General features: G+C 47.0%; 1 long non-coding RNA gene across 1 annotated transcript in view; it reads left to right on the forward strand.

Annotated features, from left to right (window-relative positions):
• Positions 1-122: 122 nt before the first annotated feature.
• Positions 123-19,772, forward strand: part of LOC134480063 (uncharacterized) — a 34,113-nt gene continuing 14,463 nt past the window's right edge. Inside the window, exon 1 of the long non-coding RNA XR_010054196.1 lies at positions 123-19,008. This is a non-coding gene — a long non-coding RNA (uncharacterized LOC134480063). The remainder of the gene's footprint in view (positions 19,009-19,772) is intronic.

The raw sequence follows: 19,772 nt of genomic DNA on the forward strand, positions 1-19,772 counted from the left end.
TCATCATCATGCAAAGTGATGGTAATGGTGGTGGTGATGGTGGAGATGATGGCGGCGGCGGCGGCGGCGGCGGCGGCGGCGGCGGCGGCGGCGGCGGTGACAAGATGAGAATGAATCAGCAGGGTTCCGGGTGTGTGTGCAACCTCACTCATCTGTACGTGTCCCAAAAGAGCGTGGTGAATAAATCAAACACTGAGTAGCATTTGAAGAACCTGGGGGAGGGTGGTCACCTGGTAAGAGTTGAGAGGTACACAGATCCAGCCCACGGAGGACCCTGCAAACACTAGGCAAAGAACCAGCTTCCCAGAGATCATTCTGGTTACTATGTGAGGAAGACAGAAATACATTTTTGTGTAAAAAATATGGTTAGGCAGAAAGGCCACCACAGTCAAGCCTCCAAAAAGAGTCTAGTTAATAGGAAAATTGAAGCCGGACCGAGGCCTGGGAGGGAGGGAAACTGCCTTGCTTTGCCAGTATGGTTTTGCCTGGTGGTTAGAATTTCCTTGTTTGGCTAATTTCAGAGTCTCAAGGACTGGAGTTCTCAGAAATGTGTGTACTTGACCTTCTGTCTTGGGACACAAACATGGTGTCCCCAGGCTTTTTCAGTGGGTCTTGGGTACAGGGTGATGTGATCCAGACCACAGGAACTCCAGTGCCAGCCTGCTGCCAGTCCCCAGTGGTGCCCTGTTGCTATGAACACAGGCACAGGAGTCCAGGGCATGTTTGGACACTTCCCAGGGCCAGTCCCTATGCCTTCCCAAAGCCCAGGAACAAATGAAGCTTAAAGGGAAGAATGGAGCCTCACAGACAGGGCAGTACCTCTGACCTCAAAAAATGCTGCAGAATGATCGTGGTCAGACTGTTGGAAGTTCAGCGGTTTTGAGCACGTGGCCGCTACAGTGGAAAAGACTGGACGGTCAATGAGGTGTTTTGCTGGACCTACAGTTTAGCAGGGAAATGGGAAAGAAAGAGGCAAAGTGGCTGGAAAGATGGTTAAGAGCACCAGAAGGTCTTGTGCAGGGCCTGGGTTGGATTCCCAGCACCCACAGAGGCTCACAGCCATTTGTAACTCCAGTTCTAGGGAATCCAACTTGCTCTTCCAGCCTCTGTATGGCTCACACGTGGTACACAGACAGACATGAGAGCAAAACACTCATACATATAGATATAAAAATTAAAACAAAAAGAAAACATTTTTAAGAGCCGAGCCTGGGACTCCCGGCCAGCCTGCTTATCCTACTTGGAGAGCTTCAGGCTACCGAGAGACAGTCTCAAAATATATGGACATCACCTGAGGAAAGGACACTTGAGGTTGACCTATGGCCTTCACACACATACGTGTGTGGTGCACATAGGTACACATACATGTGTACATGGGTTCACATAAGCACAGCCACACAAAATCTCCAGTTGGGGGGTGAATAAAATGGCCACATAGACATCCTTCTTGCTGGTAAAAGAAGGTCTTCCAGCTCGAGAGCATGGAAGTCTGTATTGCTCCCTCCTTGAGCCAGATTTCTGGGAAGTTTCCACAGCTTTTTCCCGCTCCGTTCCTCCTCTTCAGAGGTCCCCTGGTCACCTGGACTATGGACAACATCTTGTCAGTGAAAGGTCTAGGGCTTGGCCCACTGGGGTCATCAGCATGAGGCCCAGAGCCAAGCCAGGGGCTCCATTTCCAGTTCTTCTTTCAGGGGGAATCATCTGATACACCCAGCCCGCACTGTCCTGCAGCCTGGATAGTCACAAACAAAGCAGGGGATTCTAACTCAGAGACCCAACCCCCGTCTACACTAACATTGGTAATTGCTCTTCTACTAAAAGAGAGGGAGAGAGGGAGGGAGAGAGACGGGGAGATAATAAAACTTATCTTTAACTGGCTCCAGAAAACCCCATAAAAGGCCGGTGCATTCCTCAGAGTTTCCCACGAGCTGTCTTCCATGTGTTCACTACAGCCAATGTTCAAATTCCCAGGGTCAGGGAGACACCTGGGAAAACTGAAAGTACAAACAAGACCTGAGTCGGTGGTCAGGAGAAGGAGGTTCCAGCCGCAGTGACCTCAGTGGCCCCATCAGTGGGCACCCCCACTCTCTGGGTCTTAGTTTCCTCAGGTGTAAGTTAAAAAACCAGGAGATTATATCCTACTGCCTAACTCTTCAGTGTGTAGGAACCTTGTTCTTAGCTTTCTGCCTCCTGGGCTGAGGTGTATCTCAGAGGTCGAGCTCTAGCCTGGCATGCACAGGCCTTGGGGTTCACCCCTAACCTTAGAAAAAATATTTCCCTGTCTTCTCTTTTATTCATTTTAAGATTTTATTTTTAACTACGTGGATGTGTGGAGGTGCATACAAGAGTGCCGTGCCTTCAGAGGCCAGAAGAGAGCATCGGATCTTTTGGAGTTGGGATGACAGGTGGTTGTGAGCTGCCAGTGTGAGCGTTGGGAACTGACCTTGAGCCCTCCAGGAGGGCAGCAAGCATTCTTAACTGCTGAGCCCCCATTATAGACTTCCCAGCTTTATTAAATCTGATCCCTTGTCTTTAAAAGGTTTTATAAATAAGACCTCACGTCTTTGCTTGAATGTGGCACTCCTACCCAAACTAAACCCAGCAGAAACCATGCTCCAGACTGGTCTTCTCAGTCAGACCCCTCCCCTTCCCTCTTACCGAGGTAGGACAGTTTATGGTGAGACTTAAATGCCAGTTTTTCCTTCCTCTTATCATCGGGCCATGTCCCTCTGCACTTGGAAGGAGGGCTGCCTCCCACCATCCCACCCCCTCTCTGAGTCTCCCCTGTCTTGTCTCCCTCTGTGTTCTGTTCTCTTCTGGAAGCTTTGGGTTCTGTGTGGCAGCCCATGGCTTCCTGGGTATGTGCAGGGAAGCATCCATGAGGCTCTTCACTTGCTCACTCAAGAGAGAATGTGTAACTTCACCAGCTGCTAAAGGATGTTCCAACACACACACACACACACACACACACACACACACACACACACACACACACACAACACATGGCTGTCATGAGCAGCCGACGCCAAGCTTCTGATGCTCAAAAGGAAAATTTTAGGCTGTGGTGTGAGTGACAAAGCACACTCAATCTGCCCTTGACCTTCTGTCTGCTTCCACTCAGAGAGACAGTCTCCTTAAAACACATTCTACTTAGAACGCTGCGATTGGACTGCATCACCCACTAACCATGTGCTGGGAGAGGTGACTCTGTCCTTAAGGTGCTTCCCTTGCTTGGCTAGCATGAGGACCTGGGTTGGATCCTCAGAGACTATGTCAAGAGAGGGGGAAGGAGGGAAACACCCTGAGGAGAGGGTTCAGTGTCTGAGACCATTTGCTAAGCCTGAGTTCAAATCCCCAGTAGCCATGTAAAAAACATGGGTGGGGCCACATGTACCTGTTACTCTGGTGCTACGAGGCAGAGACAGGTCTAAACTGGGAGCTTGCTGGTCAACCAGCCTAGCCCAAAATAGTGAGCTCCCTGTCTTTAAGGGGATAAGGTGGAGAGTAATAAAGCAGGACATCTAATATCCTCTGCCAGCCTCTGTGGGTACATACCTCCCCTCCTCATCCATCCATCCATCCATGCATCCACCCCTCCTCCCCTCACAGGCATAGTGTGGTGTTACTGGGGAGGTAGAAACAGAAAAATCTCTTGGGCTTGCTAGTCAGATAGTCTAGCCTAATTAGCAAACCCCAGGCCATGGAGAAATCCTGTACATATATACATGCATACATACATACATACATACATACATACATACTGTATATGATTACTGAGAAATGACACCTGAGATTGTCCTCAGATCTCTATATGCATACATATACATGCTAAATGTTCACATTTACCTGCATAAATGAACACACACACACAGACACACACACACACACACACACACACTCACAGCAAGAGGTCAATGGTCAGTTTCAGGTCTTTCCCTCAACTGCTTCTCCACTTTATTTTCTGAGACAGGATGGGTGTCTCGGGGAACTGGAGCTCCCTGGTTCAGCTAAACCGGCTGACCAGCAAGCACCTAGGGTCTGCTGTCAATAACTCCTGCCTCCTAGTGCTGGGGTTACAGAGATGCACCACTATGCCTGGCTTTGTATGCAGGTGCTGGGGCTTGAATGTAGGTCCTTACCCATTGAGCCATTTCCCCCAGCCCCGTCTTCCATAATAATAGCACTGCTTAGAAACTCTGGAAACATGAAAACTATTGAAGTTCTCAGAAGATGGTGCCAGCTTTTTCTAGGTTTCTGTCTCCATGTAGTGAAAGTGCAGATATCTGTGGGGTTTTTTGCATGTATACAGGGAAATATGTCCAGTTATAATGGCAGCAAACAGGATGGTGTCTGACTCAGGCTGTGGTGACAACTCATCTTGCTTGTCACCTGACACGCCTGGGAAAAGGGGGTCTCAATTGAGAAATTGCCTCCATCAGATTGGGCTGTAGGAACTATTGATTGATAATTGACTTAGGAGCACCCAGCCCACTGTGGGTGGTCCCATTCCCTAGGTAGGCGGTCTTGGGTTGTTTAAGAAAACCAACTGAGCACAAGCCAGAGAAGGAAAGTCAGTAAGCAGCATTCCATCATCGTTTCTGTTCACTCCATGTTCCTGCTTAGATCTTTCCCTGACTCTCCTCAGCGATGGACTTTGATGTGAAAGTGTAAGTCAGATAAACCCTTTCCTCCTCAAGTAACTTTTGGTCACTATGCTTATGGGTTCCTATAACAGCGGCTATGGGCATCTGTAGTGAAATTGCCACTAATCCACGGTGAGCTTCTAACCACACGGACAGAGCCTTATATGTAATGTGAAGAGGTGAAGAAGTACAGTTACCTTTGTATAGTGCCTGATACACAGTGAATAGGCCACAAACACCGGACGTTGAAGTACAAACATGCAGTTACCACTGAGACCACCAGATGGCGACACATCAAAGGTCACTATAAAACAAGACTCAGGCCTGGACTTTTCAAAAGGAAAGAAGAAAGAGTACTTGAACCTGGAGATGGCAGGGGAAGCACAGGTGGCATTTTTTCTTGGTTTTATTCTGGCCCTTTATCATATTAGATAGATGGATCATAAACTTTCAAAGTAGTAACTTGAGAGCTGCAAAGCCTCTTTCTTGACCTGTGTGTGCTCACTGACTCTTAGGAAGTTAGAGTTAGTCTGAGGACTAAAATACTTTGTCCATAAAGATAGTAAGTGGTCCCATCTGGTTGCTATGTAACAAGTCCTGGCCAGGAATATTTACATTTCCATGTAGTTCTCCATACCTCCCCACCAAGTGTGTGACTGGGAAATGGACTTCTGGAGACAGAGATGCCAGGGTTGGTGGTGGTGGTGGTGGTGATGGTAGGGTGTCAATTAATCTTGCTCTTGGCTTCAGAAGTCTCCTCTGTGGTAATTGCTTGACCTCCATGACCCTGGGCAAAGCATCATGGCAGCATGGATGTGTGGAGAAGGCTCTCCGCCTCACAGTAGCTAAGAGTGAAGTGAGCATGAGGTCCTGAGTTTGAATCACTCCGGTGACAACAGGGTGCGCTGCACATAACTGTAGCCCCAGCACTGTGGCAGATGGAGCCTAATGCGTAAGATTGTAAGCCTCTGGCTCAGTGAGAGACTCTCTGGTAGCAGTAATGCAGAAAGTGGGAGATGAGACACCCAGTGCCTTCCTGTGTCTTCCTGCAGGATCTGCACAAGACCACACACCCGTACTCACATTCATGAATGCACCACACACACACACACACACACACACACACACACACACACACACACACACACACACAGAGAGAGAGAGAGAGAGAGAGGAGAGAGAGAGGCTACGAAGAGAGGGAACTACCTTGCTGAAGAGAGGGAACTACCTCCTCAGCACTCAAGTGGAAAAGCCAGGCCTGGTGGCTTATAATCTCATCCCTGGGGATAGATAAAGAGATGGGGTTAGGGGTGGGGGTGGAGCTCGCCAGCTATTGTCCTTGTTGAGCTCTGGGCCAAGGAAAGACCCTGTCTCCAAAGAAGGAGGTGAATGGCGCCTGGGGAACGGCAGCAAGCTTGTCTTGTCTCTCACACAGAAGTCCTAGCTTCTTATTTAGTCCCCTGTGCCTCCACGCCCCTTCACCTCACAGCCACCACTGAAGCCCCATGTGTGAGGGAGCAAAAGTGCCTCTCTGAACGGTCACAGTCCCGTAGGCTCTGAGCTTGGCTGTCAGGACAATAGTTTGTTATAAATTAAAAAAACAACAACAACAACAAAACAAACAAACAAAAACACACTTTTTACCCAGTCTCAGGTCCTACTGATACCGTGGCTGATACCATACTATTACTATGTCACTAGAGTCACTAAACCACCCTTTCTCGGAGGCCTCCCTAACCATATTCAATCCTAAGTAGACCTCAGTGCTAGACCCACTCAGGTAGACCTACTCAGTGGGACACAGCTTAGACTCTCAGTTCCCTGCTTCCTACTCCACTCCTCCCACTCGGGCTAGGCAGTCTGGAGACCACCCCACACCCATCCCATTTACAAATAGCTTTCACATTTCCCAGCCACCTCTGGCAGACATTGACCGAGTCCTTCCCTATCTTAGTGCCCAAGGCTCTGAGAGGAGGCTCATACTCTGCTTTTCTTTCCACACCCGTGGCCTGCAGAGAATCAACCTCGGGGGCCTTTGCCGATGACCTCATGGGGAATTGCTGCCTGCAGACTTCCTGTTTTTATATTCCTTTCTCCTCTGCTTATTTTTCCTACTTTGCTGGGTTTTGTGCATTTCTATCTTGCCTCCCTTAACCCAGCTTGCAAAAACTCAACTTTTTTTTTTCTCTGTGATTATTTTAAATACATGTTTAGATAAGGAAAGGAATGCACCCCCCCCCCTCTCCCATTTGAGGAATTGCATCGAATGGTGTCTTTCTCTCTTCCTGTCCCCCTCCCTATTCCCCATGGCTTATTCCCACACTGCAGTCTTCAGCTTCCACAGCTTAGAAGGGACAAACTCCAAGACCTGGATCTGCCAGTGCCACACCAGGGTGCTCTGTCTCTCACTGACGGAGACCCTCTGCTGGATGCCACAGGAGACAGAGAGACCTCCAGCTTCCCACAGTTGATCTCCTGAGCGCTCTAAAATACAATGCAGAGTTCCTGATTCAAAACCACACGGGCTCTCCACTTCTTCGAGCCTGAGTCCAAATTCTTGGCGTATGTGGAAATACTCCACAGCTGGCCCAGTGTGACTCCACCTCTGGTCTCGTGGTTGGTCCGTGTGCTTCCGTCCCAGGTTTCCAGCTCTTGTTCTTTCCCTACAGTTCTCAGCCACCCCCTCTCTGTCCCCTACATGCTAAGAATAAATACATCTATATTGACCCTAATGGTTTAGAACCATCTTATCGTTCTGTTTTCCTACCTTTTTGCTGGATTGGTTGTGTTTACAGGCACTTACTTGGGTTTATTTTCTCCCATCCCAGCCCTAACCAGGACCAGTCTGGCTTTGCTTTGGGGATTGGAAGACAGTGGGTACATTTAGGTGGTATGCAGATGTGTGTTTAATTTGGAAGCAAGTGGCTTTCTCTGTGATTCTCTCTCTCTCTCTCTCTCTCTCTCTCTCTCTCTCTCTCTCTCTCTCTCTTTCTCTCTCTCTCTCTCTCTCTCTCTCTATCTCTCTCACTCTCTCTCTCTCTCTGCCGTGTGTGTGTGTGTGTGTGTGTGTGTGTGTGTGTGTGTGATAAACAGACAGACAGACAGAGACAGAGACAGAGACAGAGAGACAGATTTTGCTCATTGTTGTCTTTGGATATGGTTGTCTCCTACAGCCTGTGAAGCAAGGCCCTGGGGGAAGGAATGAACTGGAAAGGTTGGCCGCTCACACGCTGATCTCCCAAAGCAGAGAGCACGGATCATTTAACAAGAACCCAGAATCTGGGGCAGGTGGGGGAAAGAAATACCATCTTCAGAGCCTTACCTTGTTAAAGATTCAGATTCCTGGGCCGGAGCTCCATACCTTGTAAATATAAGTCTCAGGAATAGGCCCCAGGAATCTGCCTGTTTATGAAGCACTGAGATTTGGTTGCCCCAGTGTGACACCATGACCCAGGGGCTCCGGGAGGTGGAGTCCTCCAGGCATTCGACCCCAAGTGTATACTTTCAGTGGCTGCTGTATGGCTCTTGTCAATATTTCCATCCCTTGGTGTTTCTGACACAGGCAGCACTGTCCACTTGGAGAGACCCTTTCCCCCCTCCCAGCCTGTGCTACCACACGCTTGCTCCTGGTGCCTATCTTAGTCTTTCAGCGGCTCCTTTCCACAATATATCTGGCTCCATTTCATCCACAGGCTCTTTTGCTCTTGGGATTTTCCCCAGATCCTGTCCTTGACTTTGTCCTTGGCATTCTGTCCCTGGCCGATGTTTTCCGCCCCCTACATGGCCAAGCTGATGGTGTCAAAACTGATATTTCCAGTGCAGTTGCTCTCTTTGGCCTCCTGCCTAGGCACACACTGCCCTCCTGAGCTCTCCCCAGCGTGAGGCCAGGCATCTCAAATTGCACATCTGTTTTGTGTATCTTCTCCCTTCACTTCCTGTGTCTGAAAAGAAGGCACCCACTCGGCGCTGAACTGGACACCCAAGAGTCACCCCACCCTTCCCACTCACTAGTTGCCTCACCTAGAACAAGCTGCTCGTGTCCCTCTGCCTCCGTTTCCTCATCTGAAATACGGTCACAGTGGCAGTACCCACCTCACTGGGTTGTGAGGGGTAATGCGGTTCTGTCCATAAAGTACCTAGAATGATACCTGGCATTCTGAAAGTGTATGATCAATGCCAGCTATTGATAATCATAACTCCGATACTAATAAATACTCAGTTGTTGATAATTGTGAGCACCATTGTGCTCTCTTCCTCCTCTATTGTCCGCCGACAAGGTAGCCACTAAGTCTATTTTCTATCTTCAAATTCCTTCTTCTCTGTAACCAGCCTCTCCTTCCCTCTCACCTCTGCTCCACCAATCCTCATTTTTTCCCCTCAACGAGTCCAGGTTTTACTCTCTCACCTGAATTCCTGACTCCTTTATCATCTCTGAGACTCTTTGAATGCATCAAACTACCTCTCCTTCCTTCTCACCTCTGCTCTGCCAATATGTATTTCTTCCCTCAACTAGTACAGCTTGATCTCTCACCCAGATTCCTGGATCTTTTATCACCTCTGAGACTATGTGAAAGCATCAACTGAGTTTAAATCAAGACCAACTGACTAAGTAGATGACACAGGATGAGTAACTTTTGTATGTATGTATGTATGTATGTATGTATGTATGTATGTATGACCAGTGGTCACTGGACTGAGTGTTTCCAAGTTCTTAGCATCTTATTCTGAGAATTGAAGAAATCTCTGGGATGGTCACTGTTAATTGTCAGCTTAACAGAATCTAGAATCACCCTGAAAAAGAATCTCAGTGAAGGATCGTCTAGACCAGTTGTTCTCAACCTTCCCAATGCTGCAACATCGTGGAGTAGTGACCCCCAACCATAATTATTTTCACTGATACTTCATAATTATAATTTAAAATTGTTACTGTTACAAAGTGCAAGGTAAATATCTGACACACAGGGTATCTGATATCTAACTTCTGTGAAAGGGTTGTTTGACTTCCAAAGGGATCACAAACCTACAGATTGAGAACCACTAGTCTAGATCAAGTTAGCCTGTGGGTATATCTACGGGGGGTGGGGTATCTTGATTATGTTAATTGAGGTGGGAAGATCTGTCCAATGTGGATGGCAGCATTCCCTAAGCAGAGGATTCGGAACTGTGTGAGAGTGGCATTTAGCTGAATACTAGTGTCCATGCATTAATTCCTTTCTCTCTGCTCTGAACTGAAGACCAAATACGACTAGCAGTTTTACATTTCTGTCACCTTGCTTCTCCACCAATGATGAACTACAACCTGGAATTATGAGCCAAATAATCCCCCCTTTTTTTTCCCTTTAAGTTGCTTTTGTCAGGGTATTTTATTACAGCAACATGGGACGACTAAGACTCACACAAACAGCTTAGTAACAGGGGATTTTGCTCAAAGGCAAGGTGAAAACACATACTAGATACAAACCAAGGGGACAGAGTGCTTCTAGCAAGGGTGTTCGAGAGCCTCTAATTACATCTTGGGCTCCATTTTATGGGTAAGATATGGGTGGTTCTCTGTTTTGATGGCTACGCATGGGTTATGTAAGTCTGTGCTCGTTGCTCATGTCCTTTCCCATGATGTGTTTCAATTTACTCATCTGTAGGTATACATACGATGGTCACATAGGGATTTTCCCTTAAATTTTAACTCAAAGGACACGGGTTACTTTACTGTACCCCCAAAGCAGCTCTTAGTTAGATAGGTGCACTTCCCTATCCAGAGTGTGCTAAGGTTTACCAGTTACTAGAAGTTACTAGAGTGAGGTGAGCCGTTGCTTCATTTGTCAAGGAGTGTTTGTACATATCCCAAAAGCAGGCGAGAGTCCATGGTTGTATAAATTAATCTTGCAAACAACCTACCTCTGATGATTCGAATCAAACGCATGGTGTCAATCTCCAGAGGGGTGAAGCACCTTATGAATCAGGAAGGATATAGGTAATCAGGGACTTGGGAAAATGAAACTCTGGTTATGAGGAATTCTCCACAAAGTGTTTCTGAACAGAAAAATGACAACATGCCTGGGAAAGCATCTGTGTGGCTAGTTTTAGGTCAACTTGACAGAAGCCAGAGTTATCTGAAAGGAAGGAACTCCAATTGAGAGAATCCCTCTATAAGATCCAACTGTAGGGCATTTCTTAATTACTGGTTGATATAGAAGGGTGCAGCCCAATGTGGGTGTTGCCATTTTGGGGCTGGTGGTCAAGCTGAGCAAGCCAGTAAGCAGCACCCTCCATGGCCTCTGTATCAGCTCCTGCCTCCAGGCTCCTCCCATGCTTGAGTTCCTGTCCTGACTTCCTTTGATGATAGACTGTGTGATGTGGAATAGCAAGCCAAATAAACCCTTCCCTCCCTGTCTTAGTTTGAGTTTTACTACTGTGAACAGACACCATGACCAAGGCAACTCTTAGAAGGACAACATTTAATTAGGGCTGACTTACAGGTTCAGAGGCTCAGTCCATTATCATCAAGGATCATGGCAGCTTTCAGGTAGGCATGGTGCAGGAGTTGCTGAGAGTTCTACATCTACATCCAAAGGAAGCCAGGAGAAGACTAGCTCCCACGTGGTTAGGAGGGTCTCATTGCCCACCCTGATAGTGACACACTTCTTCCAACAAGACCACACCTCTTAAGAGTGCTGCTCCCTGGGCCAAGCATATTCAAATTGCTACACTCCCTGACTTTCCTTAGTCCTGATGTTTCATCCCAGCAACAGTAACCCTAACTGGGACAGCCTGCCTCCCAGAAGACATGGAGGCTGCAGACAGCAGAAGAGTCAAGGTCCTCATATGGTCAGGGTGGCTCAGCTACGCTCAGAGGAGAGAGGCTCCACAGCGGAGCCAGAGGTTCCTCACTGCTGACAAGGACACTGCAGAGGGACAGAGATGTTCCACGTGGGTTTTCTGACCAGATCAAACATTCCCTGGGACTCTATTTCCCTCTCTCTTTGAGAGACCTGCCATTTTTGATGAGTCATTTATTCTGAGGTGCAGATAAGAACTGTCATCCTCCAGGATAGCCCTCTCTTTAATTTTGCCTTTTCTTTTCTTTCTTTCTTTTTCTTTTTCTTTTCTTTTTCTCAGGAGTGTGCTTCCTGGGAGTTTGTTCCTAATAGTTCAAGATGTACAAACACGGTGATTATCTGGCTCTAGAAGGTTGAAGACCAGATCTGTCACCATAGATGCCAGCTCATGTAGTCTTTAGGCATCCTGAAGAGCCAAGCAGAATAATAAATTGGGGGAGGAGTCTCTTCAACACATAGCTGTGTTCCCCAGTGACATAAACACTGTCGGGTTGAGTCTTACTATGGAGATCTGCCTTCACCTTCATTGCTCCCCAGAAGTGTGGCCTCCCTCACTGGGAACATCGGTTACCAATCAGCTCTCTCCCATTTAACACTTCTGCTTTCCTTATTAATTGACTTCTGTCTGATTGATAACATGGAACAAGGATAGGGAAGATATAGCCTGCACGCTGCCACTACTTCGGGTCATCTTCTAATGAATCATGGTTTTCTTTTCCATTATTTGGCCTATAAGCTCTTCTCAAGAAAGCCCTCCAAGGGGCTGAACAGATCGCTCAGTGATTAATAACATTTATTGCTCTTACAAGTTTAGATACCACCACCCAGGCTCACAACCACTTGTAATTCTAGCTCCTGGAGATCTGATGACATATTCTGGCTTCTATAGATACTGAGTATGTACACACACACACACACACACACACACACACACACACACACACACACTCAATAAAAAGAAAGCCCTCCAAGAAAGCACTACTAATCAAAATTGGTAGATGGACTATGACATATTTCCTATCCTTGACTTAAAAACGCCCACTGATGTTTTTTGCAGGAGAGGTGTCTCAGTGATCTATTATAGGACATACCAAGTGTGAGTGGCTCAAAACTATAATTCAGGTTGTTCATTTTTGTTTGTTTTTCAGTCAAAATGTATTTCTATAGCTGTGATGGTTTGTATATGCTTGGGCCAGGCACTATTAGGATGTGTGGCCTTGTTGGAGTAGGTGTGTCACTAAGGACATGGCCTTTAAGACCCTCATCCTAGCTACCTGGAAGCCAGTGCTCTGCTAGCAGCCTTCAGATGAACTCTCGGCTCCTCCTGCACTATGCTAGCCCAGATGCTGCCATGCTCTGACCTTGGTGATAGTGGACTGAACCTCTGAACCTGCAAGCCAGCCCCAATTAAATGTTGTCCTTTATAAGATTTGCCTTGGTCATGGTATCTGTTCACAGCAGTAAAACCCTAACTGAGATAGTAGCCCAGGCTAGCCTTCTATTCACAGTCTTCCCACCTTTGCCTCTAACTGTTCCAGACCGGCTAGTTTGCTCATGATTCTAAGGGCAACCTATTGCTGGACTAAGTGACTCTTCTGCTAATATTGCCTATCCCCCAGCATCAGGGATCTTTATGGAGTCTGGAGGATGTCAAATGGTCTCTCACATGACTGGTCTTTAGAGCTATCTGTTGACTGGGCCTCTAACAGCTCCTTACACTGTGTCACATGGGATATCCCAGTGGGTAAGTACTTTTCTAGCTTCTGCTTCCCCCATGTTTACAAAGGTCTCGTTGGCCAATGCAAACCATGTGACAAAGTCCAGGATCAATATATAAAGGATAGCACAAGGAACAGGGACTCAGGAAGGCATGGCTCATTGGAAGCCTTGATTTATCAATATACCCTTCTCCAGGTGTTATTTGTCGTATCAGAAACTCCCTGAGTATTTAGTACAAGCCAGCCCCAGTTTGGTGGTGAGCACAAGAAAAACGAGTCATTGGGAAGAACTCTGGAGCCTGAAAAGGCTCTCATGTGCTCAAAAGGCGGGAGAAGGACTCCTCAAACACATCGAAACCCTGTGCAGGAGACTATGGATGACATGATCCTGGCGTGTCCTTGTCTACATGTCTGCTAGACAAAGGCTATGGAGTTAGACAATTTCTCCTGGCCCTTGCTCATGTTGCTTCCTGCAGTTGAAGCTCAGTAAACTACCCATTGCTTCCTTGGTGATAAGTTGTTCCAGGCTTTTCTTCAGACTCTAAGACACTCAAAACAATCACAGAAGTGTATGTTCCACAAAGAGCTACTTGAGCTTTTCCCCCCTTTTCTGGAAGCCTGGCCAAACTGAGATGGAGGCCCATGCCTGCTGACTCTGATATTTCCTCCCTCCCCACATTCCTGCCACCCACAGCTGCTCCAGTCCAGAGTGAAAGTTCAGAGGTCAAATACTTAGACGCAAAAGCTTCTCTAGAGTGATGACAGAGAGAGCTCACTCCGGGAATAAATAGCCTCCTACTAATGCTGCTCTTGGGCCTTCTTGTGAAGACTACTCATGTCCTTATCAGATCACCCCTCTAGCCTTCGTAGCTGGACAGGATTTTACAGACAGGGAAGTTGAGGCCCAGAGTGAGGACCGACTTCCTCAGTGAGTGACAAGGTTGGAAGCAGAGCACTGGCTGGCTGATTCCAGGTGCTGGCTCACGGTGAATAGACGGCATGCTATCCACAAATCTAGACGGGCTGCCTCCAAGCTCTTCCTGAGTTTTCTCCTTCCCACCGGGCAGTTCCAGTGACAGCCACCTTTAAGCTTGCGTTCCTAAATATCCACATGAATGAGGAGACGTCAAACACCTCAGGGGCTACATTCTCAGCCCATTCTCTCCAGACAAGCGTGCAGTCTTTTTGCAGGGTCCGCTTCCATCCTGTGAATGATCCAGCCAGGTTCTCTGAGCTGGAAGAGAGAGAGGGCCAGTGTCACTTCAAGAAAATGTGATACAGCAGAGAAGATTAAAGCACCTTCCAGGGCCGATTTGGATGGAGTGAGCCATTAAACCGGGAAAGAATGCTGTCTGTGGAAGCTCCCGCCATCTTGCCTTTGTGCTAGGAGTGGGAGACACGGGGCTTTTAGCTTGTTTATTTATTTTGTATGAGTACATATCTCTGTGGGTATATATTTGTGTGCATGAGTGTGTGTGTGTGTGTGTGTGTGTGTGTGTGTGTGTGTGTGTGTAGGTGTCCCGTTCGCTAAAGGACAGGTTATCAAGTATCTTCCTCAGTCTCTTTCTGCATTACTTTTTGAAACGGCATCTCACCACCGCCAGCACTGACCATCCCAGTGACCCTCTGTCTCACCCGCAGGACTGTGTGTGTCTTTGTGTTTCCCATTTTAAGAACTGTGAAGAAAAAGCTTGACTGGCCGTCTCTTTAGAGAAATAACATGGGGTCAGTTGCTGGGAATCTGTTTATAAGGTTCTGCAACCCTAAACACTGTGAAAAATCACAAGTGAAGTCCCAGAACCATACCAGGAGAATCTTACAGAATGAGAGAGGAAGCAACAGAGAAGCCAGAGAAAGATGGTGGTGGCTCTTCTTTAAGAGTTGAAAGCTGAAAAAAACAAAACAAAACAAAACAAAAACAAAAACAAAAAACAAAACAAAACAACAACAACAACAAAAACAAAAACAAAAACAAAAACAAAAAAAAACCCAACCAAGGGGTTGGGGATTTAGCTCAGTGGTAGAGTGCTTGCTTAGCAAGCGCAAGGCCCTGGGTTCGGTCCCCAGCTCCGAAAAAAACAAAAACAAAAACAAAAACAAAAACAAAAACAAAAACAAAAAAAGAGTTGAAAGCTGGAATCAGAGAGGGAAAGCAACTTCCTCAAAACCCCACAGCCTATACTGGAAGACCTGCAAGCCTGGGCCCTCATCCCAAGGCCAGCTCTTTTTCAGTTTTATTATATATCCCTTCTTGTTTCTTCTATACTTCAATGTATTTTCCCACCAACCCACTTCCTGCCCCAACAACTCTTCGGCCACCCCGGAAACTCTCTTCTTGAGAAAGACTATTAACTTATAGATTTAACGACCATGTGTCTCAATTTGATCTCTTTAAAAGATTTATTTTATTTGTAATTACATGTATTGTATATGTCTCTGTGTATACAATGTATGTACAGGGGCCCACAAGGCCAGAAGATGGTGTCAGATCCCCTAAGCTTTCGTGATCCCTAAAACAGGCAATCAAACCCGGGTTCTCTAGAAGAGCAGTGAGTGCTCTTAACTGCTGAGCCACCTCTCCAGCTCCCAGACGTCTCAACTTAAATTGAGATACTAAGGTGGAGTTAGAGGAACCCCCAATTACTTTCTAATAAATATGATAACTTGTGCTTTCTTCTAAGGCCATGTTGGAACCCCCTTCCCCAAAAAATACCCTGAAAACAGAGATGTTAGGAGAAAGGTGGTCTTGTGAAACAGTGGGTCTGGAAAAGTCCCATAAACTTAGGACCGTTTAGACCCCAGTCCGCCTGAAGCCAGGATGGGCGGGAAGGTCTGGATGCATGCTGATGGTGAGAACTGGCGGGCGGAAGGTTCAGCACACACTCCAAGAGCGACTCAGACCCAAGGGTGTCTCTTCCAAAGATGAGTGATTCCCATCAAGAATTTTCAACCCAAAGCTCCCCACTTCCAAAAAGCTGAGTTGTCACTGAGGCTCCCCGTCCCACTGATCGTGTTTCTAGCTGACACTGGAGGGTTCAGAGGCTCCTTCCTTACCACAGATGGTGTGAACACCGATGAACTTGTGTGGAGTCCACTGTCCGGGTCATCAGTCTCCTCCTCTACCTTCCCTTTCCAACGCCTGTGTCCTTCCTTAAGCTGATCTTTGTATTGAAATTTCCTAAGGCGAGACGAAAGAGCCCCAGCAATTCTGAGCCTGGATGACCAGTTGAGCCTGGCTGGCCAGGGAACACCAGGCATCTGTCCGTCTCCACCTTGGCAATGCTAGGATTACAGAAGCATACAGCCACGTCTTGTTTTTTATGTGGTTCTGGGGATGGAGCTCAGGTCCTCGTGCTTGCGAGATGCTCTACTGACTGAGCCATCTCCTCAGCCACCAATACAGCATTTAGAGAAAAAATTGCCAAACCCTGATTACTGGAGATGGGACACTGGGAACCGAGTTTTCAAGATAAGGTAGTTTTTCAAGTGATGGGCAACTGGAAAGCTGACCTGGTTTTGCTTGAAAAGGGTCCATTTGTGTGTGTGTGTGTGTGTGTGTGTGTGTGTGTGTGTGTGTGTATCAGACATATAATTTAAAAATTAACTAGAGTATTCTGATAATCCAACATGGCGTTGGTCGTGACTGTTTAAAGTGAAGCTGTGGGTATTTGAGCATTTCTCCTTTTACTGGTGTATATTTTCTTGAATGAGCAACATCGCTTTTTAAAATAAAAAAAAAGCAATTTTTATGTTTAACTTTTTAATTATCTCCATTCTAATCGGTCAATCAATACCATCGTGGAGAAGAAGCCATTACACAAAACATACTTTGAAAAAGAAGGGGACTGGTTGTGCTCCTCAGAACTCAGCCAAGCTCAAGCACTCTGCAAAGACAGTCCTCTGCAGGGCACCAAATGGGCTGCAGAAGAAGACAGCCCTGTGGGCACAGCTGGAGAAGGAACCTTCATTCCGGACGTCATTTCAAAGGAATTCCTCTTTCAGCACGGCACCCGTAGGAGAATTCTACAAAAACTCCATTTTCACTTAGTTGTAGCACACGGATGACTTAGACTAGCCTGGGAAGAAACTCACTGAGCGCCCCGAAAATGGAGCAGTTGTTGCTGGTGAGCTTGACCAGCTGGGAAGTGAACTCTGTGCCCCACCACCTACCCCAGGGAACTAGGCAGCAACTGATTACATACCCTGGCCCTTTCTTGAATTCCCACTGTGGACAGATCGCTGGGCTCGGTTCCCAGTGTGCTTTGTCTCAACTAAGTAAAAGCACCAAATATCTGCGTGTATGCAGAGGTCACAGAGATTCAGCGCATGACCCAAGGCTGCAGATTAACACTGTATGTTGGTAACTACCTATCCTGGGCAGTGGGAGGTAGATTCCACTCACGTGTCTCCTCTCCTTTGAAAGTTGGTTTTCTCATCTGTTTATCTTTCCCTTCAGGACACCCCGGAGCAGGAAGCCCTCCTACTCCTCTCCATCCTTAGCAGTTTGTGTGGGCTTCCACGTTCTGTTGGCTGGCCCCTGGAAAATGCTTTGCCTGTGCTGTTATTTTTTCTTTTATGTTGAAGTCTCCTGGGGTTCCCTTGACTCTGGTAGTTGGTGAGAGTCCAAGTATGGACTCCTCTGCTTGTGACCAGAGGCAGGGCAGTAGGGTAAGGCTGGTGGGAATTAGGGAGAGGGGGCTTTTCCACATTTTAAAAGATAATATAATAACATGGTTGAGGTTGAGATAGAAATACTTCAGAGGGAGCGTGGCTGTGAGACAGAGGGAAAAAAACAGATCCCATCATCCCACCAACTGGTGGCTCCCACCCCTGAACCCCTCACCCTAGCCCCAGCACCAGACACACTTCAAGAATGAGTAAAGCTAAGTCTCGGACTGGATCAAGGATTGGAACCTGCCTACCCGAAGAAAGTCATAGAAGTATCTATATGGACAAGATTGGGTTACCTTTAACATCGGAAGGATATGGTTGTGATGGGGGTTGGGAGGAGGGCAGGGAATGCCACCCACCTGTTCCTAGGGGATGTTCCTGTGAGCCCGTCCTGGGGCCTTGTTTGATGAGGTCTACCTTATCTGGGTCCTTGTCAATCATGCAACCTTATTTATCATACGTCAGTCAAGTGCGGGCTCCAATGTGATAAGTGGAAAAACAGAGGCACAGACCGAGGAGCTTGTCCCGCATCTCCTACTAGGAAGTGGAAGACGTCGTTTAGCCCATGTGACTCGCGCTTCCGGGCTTTTGCTCTTCAACTGGATCAGCCAGATGTTTGAGAAGCTAGACGATTACCCAGGTGTTTCCTGGATTTTATTCCTGCAGCCTGTAAATGTTGTCTAGGATCTGACTTTCCAGCAGCTGGGTCTTCCAGCCTTGGGAGCAAACAGAGGACACCCCAATGTCTCAAGTGGAGTCACTTGCGTACTTGGCTACTACTCTCACTGAGTCCAGTGGAGTTCACTGGCCGGGCAGCCATGGAGATGAGTAGCCTCCCCTCCCATGCCCAAGACCAACAGCCAAGCAACAGCTGGCGGAGGTGTTTGGAAGTGGCGTTTCCTCTCAGCAGCACAGCCCGGAGTTAGGTTCTTCAGACTTCCTGAGAGGCCACCCCCTTGGAGATTTAATCCTTTCCCCAGTGTCCTTCCTGCCACCTGTAGTCTAAACTTAGCGACAAGCGCCCCTTCTTCCCCAGCCACTTTGGCAGGCCATCTTGCTGCTAATAAGCAAGATGTGCTCCCTCATCGGGCCACCTTGAGAGGGGAAGCTCGAGCAGGAGCCAGCGACAATGATCTTCCTGTGAGTTTTTAAAATTTCCATTGACTCTATAAATAATATACAATGGGGAAAATGCACCTGTCTCTGTCTCTATGTGAAAAGAAATAAAATCCTTACCCCTCTCACTAGAAGGCTTCACTACCAATGTTTTTACCCAGGCCTCTGTATATTCGTATTTGAATACTATTTTTAATCCTGACAGCAATAAAAGCTTACTAATAAAAACTTTATTGGTTTTTACCAAAAAATAAAAAATCAGATGAAAAATGAACAGGAGACATCCTAAAACTCAGAAGTAGTTAACATTTTACTAGGTTTCTTTTCAGTATTTTTTTTCTGTTTATTTCACGTCTACTGAGCGGGCATCATGCCAATTAATTCCCTCTCCCCTGTCTCTCAACACTCATTTTGGGAAATAATCAGTCACCACATTTTAATTCCAAACTGTCTCTGTCTTTTCTCAGCACAATGTCCCATCATTTCAATGTACTGTAATTTGCTCATTCCTTGGTCGTGGACATTTAGATTAGAATGACTGCATTTCCCACCCACCCCCAAATTACGTAACTCGGCGGTGCACATCCTTACCCTTTTAGGCAGCATTTAGAGTGACTTAAGATGGATACGTGGGGCTGGAGATTGACTACTAGATACGTGACTGACTGTGCTGTAAAAAAGCAACGGATATTTTTGATCACTATGACCTTTTATATAAAAATATTTTCCAAAAGAGCTTGAGACATCTTACTGGCCCTCCTCCTGGGGGTTTGAGGAATGGACAGACA

The sequence above is a fragment of the Rattus norvegicus genome, chromosome 8 (genome assembly GCF_036323735.1).
Source record: "Rattus norvegicus strain BN/NHsdMcwi chromosome 8, GRCr8, whole genome shotgun sequence".
Lineage (NCBI taxonomy): Eukaryota > Metazoa > Chordata > Mammalia > Rodentia > Muridae > Rattus > Rattus norvegicus.